Source organism: Hemitrygon akajei, chromosome 5, assembly GCF_048418815.1.
Source record: "Hemitrygon akajei chromosome 5, sHemAka1.3, whole genome shotgun sequence".
Classification (NCBI taxonomy): domain Eukaryota; kingdom Metazoa; phylum Chordata; class Chondrichthyes; order Myliobatiformes; family Dasyatidae; genus Hemitrygon; species Hemitrygon akajei.
Genome location: NC_133128.1, coordinates 193,628,596 through 193,636,206, shown reverse-complemented (window position 1 = coordinate 193,636,206; position 7,611 = coordinate 193,628,596). Strand labels below are relative to the sequence as shown.

At 43.0% G+C, this 7,611-nt stretch overlaps 1 non-coding gene across 1 annotated transcript; it reads right to left on the bottom strand.

The window, feature by feature from the left end:
* Positions 1-349: 349 nt before the first annotated feature.
* LOC140728649 (U8 small nucleolar RNA) lies at positions 350-475 on the bottom strand. The gene has a single exon (XR_012099136.1). It is a non-coding gene; the product is annotated as a U8 small nucleolar RNA (small nucleolar RNA).
* Between the last annotated feature and the right edge of the window lie 7,136 nt (positions 476-7,611).

Below are 7,611 nucleotides of genomic sequence, written 5' to 3'. Positions count from 1 at the left end.
CTGGCTTTGGTCTATCTTGTCATGTGCCTCCAGGTACACTGTAATCTCATCCCTAACAATCAATTCCAACAACTTCCCAACCACTGATGTCAGCCTAACAGTTCTATAGTTTCCTTTCTGCTGCCTCCCACCCTTCTTAAGTAGTGGAGTAACATTTGTAATTTCCCAGTCATCCAGTACAATGCCAGAATCTATCGATTCTTGAAAGATCATCGTTAATACCTCCACAATCTTTCCAGCTACTTCCTTCAGAACCTGAGGGTGCATTCCATCAGCTCCAGGAGATTTATCCAACCTCAGTCCATTAAGCTTCCTGAGCACCTTCTCAGTCATAATTTTCTTTTTTTCAGTCAGAATGGTCCTGAGGGGTTGTCAGATCCTCAGGGTGGGAGCTAGTTAATCACCAGCTCATTTACTCCATTCATCATTTCTACTGCAGAACTGCAACAGGTAAGGATGTAATTTTCACTGCGCAAACCTCATTTCCCTGACACTCTTGAATGTATACTGCAGACATCTCCCACTGTGAAGACTGTGAAGACTGATGCAAAATACACATTCAGTTCCTTTGCTATCTCTGCATCTTTCATTATAATATCTTCAGAATCATTTAGTATTGGTCCTATATCTACACTCAAATGCTCTTTTCCCCTTTATATACTTAAAAAAAGCTTTTATTATCCTCTTTGATATTATGAGCTTCCTCTCATAATTCATTCTTTCCTTCCAAATGATCTTCTCAGTTTCCTTCTGCAAGTTTTTAAAAGCTCCCCAATCCTCTATCTTCCCACTGCCTCTGGCTTCCTTGTATGCCCAATCTTTTGCTTTTACTTTGGCTCTGACTTCACTTGTCAGCCACCGTAGTGTCCTTCTTCCCTTTGAAAATTTCTTCTTATTTGGAATATATCTGTCTTGCACTTCCCTCATTTTTCACAGAAACTCCAGCCATTGCTGCTCTGCTGTCCTTCCTGCTAGTGTCTCTTTCCAGTCAACTTTGGCCAGTTCCCCTCTCATGCCATTGTAATTTCCTTTATTCCACTGAATACTGACATGTTAGATTTTTTTTCCTTCTCAACTTTCAAAGTGAACGCGATCATATTGTGTTCACTGTTTCCTAAGGGTTCCTTAACTTTAAGCTCTCTTATCACCTCTGGATCATTGCACAACACCCAATCCAGCACAGCCAATTCCCTAGTGAGTTCAACAACAAGCTGTTCTAAAAAGCCATCCCTTAGACATTCTACAAATTCTCTCACTTGAGGTCCAGTACTGACTTGGTTTTCCCAATCTACTTTTATGTTAGAATTCCCAACGGTTATCATGACAATGCCTCTCTGACATGCCTTTTCTATCTCCTGCTGTAATTTGTAATCCACATCCTGGCTGTTGTTTGGAGGTCTGTATTCAACTGCCATTAGGGTTTTTTTACCCTTGCCATTTCTTAAGTTAACCCATAGAGGCTTTACATTTTCTAAACCTATGTCATCTCTTTCCAATGATTTAATATTATTATTATACAGAGAGCTACACCACCCCCTCTGCCAACTAACCAATCTTTCTGATACACCGGATATCCTTGTATGTTCAGCTCCCAATGACAGCCATCATTTAGCCAACGTCATACTTGCCAATCTGTAGCTGAATTTCAAGATTGTCCCCTTTATTTCTTATACTATGTGCATTCAAATATAACACTTCCAGGCCAGTATTTGGTGCCTTCTGTTTTACCTGCACCACATCTCTATTGCCCTGTAATTCATCCCACTGGCTTTGATTAAGCCTCATCTCCTGCCTGTTCTTTCTATCATATCTGTTGCAAGCTATCTTTGATTTATTTCTGTTTTCCTTTTCTTCAGCCCTATCACTCCGGTTCCCATTCCCCTGCCAAATCAGTTTAAACCGTTCCTAATGGCTCTATTAAATGTGCCCGCAAGGATATTGGACCACTTTGGGTTCAGGTGTAACCCATTTTTTTTGTACAGATCATACCTCCCCCAGAAGAGGCCCCAATGATCCAGGAATCTGAAGCCCTGCTCCCTACATCAGTCTCTCAGCCACACATTAATACGTCTGATCATACTATTCTTGCATTCGCTAGCATGTGACACAGGCAGCAAACCTGAGATTACTACCCAGAGGTCCTGCTTTTAAGCTTCCTGCCCAACTCTTTGAATTCTCTCTTCAGGACCTCCTCCCTTTTTCTACCAATGTGTATCAAGACTTCTGGCTGTTCACCCTCTCCCTTCAGAATAGTCTGCTCCCGATCCAAAACATCCCATACCCTGGCACCTGGGAGGCAACACACCATGTGGGCATCTCTATCAGGCTGACAGAACCTCCTGTTTGTTCCCCTCACTATGGAATCCCCTATGACTACAGCATTCCTCATCTTCCTCTTTCCCTTCTGCACCAGAGAACCAGGCTCAGTGCCAGAGACCCAATTGTCATGGTCATCCTCTGTCAGGTCATCCCCTTCAATTGTGTCTAAAGCAAGATAACAATTACTGAGGAGGTTGGCCACAGGGGTGCTCTCTACCATCTGAACTCTTCTCTTCCCTTCCCTGACGGTCACCCACTTATCTAACTCCTGCAGCCTCGAGGTGACTAACTCCCTGTAGCTCCTCTCTATCTCCTGCTCACTTTCCCTAATAAGCTGTAGGCCATCAAGCCACAGCTCCAGATCCCTAACATGGTCTCTCAGGAGCTGCATCTCAGTATACCTGGCGCAGATGTGGCCATCTGGGAGACTTGAATATTCCCAGGACTTCCACATCCAACACCCAGAGCAAAATACTAACCCTACAGACATGCTCTCTATCCCTCAGAAAAAAATGCAAAGAAAAAAACAAAAAACAAAGTTTACTTACCCACTTACATCACTGAAGCCTGAATGAGTCAAAGCCTATCACTTCTACTCTCACCACTGGCCTATTCCCAACAAATGGCCGCCCTAACAATGGCCGCTCAGCTTATCCCTTCAGTACTTTTATTTAGTTTGTCAAGCTTAGTTGCCATCGCTGATAGGCTCCACACAACCCTAGGGTGCAGTTCATCTGGTCCAGATGACTTATGTACCTTTAGGTCTTTCAGCATTTTGAACACTTTCTGTCTTATAATAGGAAGCACACTCACTTCTCTTCCTTCACACACTACAAAATCTGGCACACTGCTAGTGTCTTCCACACTGAAGACTGACGCAAAATACTCATTTAGTTCATCAGCCATCTCCTTGTCCCCTTTAGTATTTTTCCTGCCTCATTTTCTAGTGGTCCTAAGTCCACTCTCAATTCTCTTTTAGTTTTATCATATGTGAAAAAGCTTTTGCTATCCACTTTGATATTATTTGCTAGCTTGCTTTCATTTTTCATCTTTTCTCATCTAATGATTTTTTTAGTTGCTCTCTGTAGGTTTTTAAAATCCGTCCCAATCTACTATCTTCCCACTAATTTTTGCTTTGTTGTACGCTCTTTCTTTTGCTTTTACGATAGCTGTGACTTCCCTTGTCAGCCATAGTTGTACTATTTTACCATTTGAATTTTTCTTCATTTTTTGAATAGACATGTCCTGCACCTTCCTCATTTCCCCCTGAAATGCTTGCCATTGCTGCTCTGCTGACAACCCTGCCAGCAGCTCCTTCAAATTTACTTTGGCCAACGTCTCTCTCATACCACTGTAATTTCCTTTACTCCACTGAAATACTGCTACATCAGACTTTACTTTCTCCCTGTCAGATTTGAAGTTGAACTCAGTCATATTGTGATCACTGCTTCCTCAGGGTTCTTTTACCTTAAGGCTCCTTAATCGCCTCTGTTTCATTACATAACACCCAATCCTGTATAGCTGACCCTCCAGTACGCTCAACGACAAACTGATCTAAAAAGCTATCTCTTAGGCATTCAACAAACTCACTCTGTTGAGGTCTATTGCCAACCGGATTTTCCCAATTGACCTGCATGTTGAAATCTCCCATGACTACCATAACGTTGCCCTTTTGACTTGCATTTTCTATTTCCTGTTGTAATCTGTGGTCCACCTCCCAGCTACTGTTGGGAGGCCTGTGAATAACTGCCATCAAGGTCCTTTTACCCTTCCAGTTTCTTAACTCAACTACAAGGATTCAACATCTTCCGATCCTATGTCACATCTTTCTACAGATTTGATGCCATTCTTTACCAGTAGAGCCACACCACCTCCTCTGCCGACCTTCCTATCCCTCCGATATAACGTGTAACCTTGGACATTCAGCTCCCAACTACAACCATCCTTCAGCACTTGTTCTGAGTGCCAGGATAAGTGGGGAGGGATGTAAAGACAAGGGAGTCACATAGGAAGCAATCCCTGGAGAAAGCAGAACGTAGGGGGGAGGGAAAGATGTGCTTGGTGGTGGGATCCCAATGGGGATGGGAGAAACTAAGGAGAATTATTCTGTTTATTACTACTCCTTGCCTCCTGCCAATCATCAAATGCTTTATGGAGGGTGGCTAATGTTGTGCCACTTTTCAAGAAAGGAGGGAGAGAGAAAACAGGGAATTATAGACCAGTTAGCCTGACGTCAGTGGTGGGAAAGATGCTAGAGTCAATTATAAAAGAGGAAATTATGACACATTTGGATAGCAGTAGAAGGATCAGTCCGAGTCAGCATGGTCGTATGAAGGGAAAATCGTGCTTGACTAATCTTCTGGAGTTTTTTGAGGATGTAACTATGAAAATGGACAAGGGAGAGCCAGTGGATGTAGTGTACCTGGACTTCCAGAAAGCTTTTGATAAAGTCCCACATTGGAGATTAGTGGGCAAAATTAGGGCACATGGTATTGGGGGCAGAGTACTGACATGGATTGAAAATTGGCTGGCTGACAGGAAACAAAGAGTAGTGATTAACGGGTCCCTTTCGGAATGGCAGGCTGTGACCAGTGGGGTACCGCAGCTGTTTACAATATACATTAATGATTTAGATGAAGGGATTAAAAGTAACATTAGCAAATTTGCCGATCACACAAAGCTGGGTGACAGTGTGAAATGTCAGGAGGATGTTATGAGAATGCAGGGTGACTTGAACAGGTTGGGTGAGTGGGCAGATGCATGGCAGATGCGGTTTAATGTGGATAAATGTGAGGTTATTCACTTTGGTGGCAAGAACAGGAAGGCAGATTACTAGCTAAATGGAGTCAAGTTAGGAAAAGGGGAAGTACAACGAGATCTAGGTGTTCTTGTACATCAGTCAATGAAAGCAAGCATGCAGGTACAGCAGGCAGTGAAGAAAGCTAATGGCATGCTGGCTTTTATAACAAGAGGAATTGAGTATAGGAGTAAAGAGGTCCTTCTGCAGCTGCACAGGGCCCTGGTGAGACCCCACCTGGAGCATTGTGTGCAGCTTTGGTCTCCAAATTTGAGGAAGGACATTCTTGCTATTGAGGGAGTGCAGGGTAGGTTCACAAGGTTAATTCCCGGAATGGTGGGACTGTCATATGTTGAAAGATTGGAGCGACTGGGCTTGTATACACTGGAATTTAGAAGGATGAGAGGGGATCTGATTGAAACATATAAGATTATTAAGGGATTGGACACGCTGGAGGCAGGAAGCATGTTCCCACTGATGGGTGAGTCCAGAACTAGAGGCCACAGTTTAAGAATAAGGGGTAGGCCATTTAGAACAGAGATGCAGAAAAACTTTTTCGCCAGAGAGTGGTGGATATGTGGAATGCTCTGCCCCAGAAGGCAGTGGAGGCCAAGTCTCTGGATGCATTCAAGAGGGAGTTAGATAGAGCTCTTATAGATAGCGGGGTCAGGGGATATGGGGAGAGGGCAGGAACGGGGTACTGATTGTGTATGATCAGCCATGATCACAGTGAATGGTGGTGCTGGCTAGAAGGGCCGAATGGCCTACTCCTGCACCTACTGTCAATTGTCTATTGTCTATTATCCATGCCTGTATCTTTATCATAATACCATGTGCTCTTAACTTGTTAAGCAGCCTCATGTGCGGCACCTTGTCAAAAGCCTTCTGAAAATCCAAGGACACAACATCCTCCGATCCATCTTTGTCTCTCCTGCTTGTTATCTCTTCAAAGAATTCCAACAGATTTGTTAATCAAGATATTCCCTTATGTTGACTTATGTTCCCATGTTGACTACAGCTTATTTTATCATGCACCTCCAAGTGCCCTGAAACCACATCCTTATCAATTGACTGCAACATCTTTCCGACCACTGAGGTCAGGCTAACTATAGTTTCCTTTTTTCTGCCTCTCTCCCTTCTTGAAGAGTAGAGTGGCATTTGCAATTTTCTATTCCTCCAGAACCATGCCAGAATCAATTGATTCTTGAAGGATCAGTACTAATCCTTCCACAGTCTTTTCAGCCTCCTCTTTCAGAACCTTGGCGTTTACTCCATCTGGTCCAGGTGACTCATCTACCTTCAGACCTTCCAGTTTCCCAAGATTCTTCTTCTTCGTAATGGCAACCTCACACATTCTGCCCCTGAGAGTGTCAAACTTCCGGCCTGCTAATTATGTCTTCCTCATTGAAGAATGATGCAAAATACATGTTCAGTTTGTCCACCATTTCCTTGTCCCCCTTTACTATCTCTTCAGCATGATTTCTAGTGGTCCAATATCCACTCTTGCCTCCCATTAACACTTGATGTATCTAAAGAAGTCTTTGGTATTCTCATTAATATTGTTGCTAGCTTACCTTCATATGCCATCTTTCCCTTCTTAATGACTTTTTTAGTTCCTTTCTCTTGATTTTTGAAAGCTTCCCAATCCTCTAACTTCTCACACATTTTTGCTCTAATATCAATTTTTGTCTATTTGAGCTCTATTACAGAATGATCAGCCAATTCTTTCAATCACTTTCTCCCACCTTCTTCCCATAACCCTTAACCGCTTACCGATCAAGAAACTGCTGTTTGTTTGTTTGTTATGTGCCATGTCATATGATTCTTGATGATTTTTTGCAAATCTTTCTGCAGAAGTGGTTTGCTATTTTCATCTTCTTGTCAGTGTCTTTACAAGACGGGTTTCCCTAGCCATTATCAATACTCTGCTGAAATTGTCTGCCTGGTTTCAGTAGTCATATAACCAGGACTTGTGATATGCACCAGCTGCTCATGGAATTATGGAAAAGTTACATACGTGGATAGAGCATTGGCTGATTGGCAGGAAACAGAGAGTGGGAATAAAGGGATCCCATTCTGGTTGGCTGCTGGTTACCAGTGGTGTTCCACAGGGATCCGTGTTGGGGCTGCTTCTTTTTACGTTGTATATCAATGATTTTTATTATGGAATAGATGGCTTTGTGGCTAAGTTTGCTGATGATACAAAGATAGGTGGAGGGGCCAGTAATGCTGAGGAAACAGAGAGTCTGCAGAGAGACTTGGATAGATTGGGAGAATGGGCAAAGAAGTGGCAAATGAAATACAATGTTGGAAAATGTATGGTCATGCACTTTGGTAGAAGAAATAAAAGGGCAGACTATTATTTAAATGGGGAGAGAATTCAAAGTTCTGAGATGCAACGGGACTTGGGAGTCCTTGTGCAGGATATCCTTAAGGTTAACCTTCAGGTTGAGTCGGTGGTGAAGAAGGCAAATGCAATGTTGGCATTCACTTCT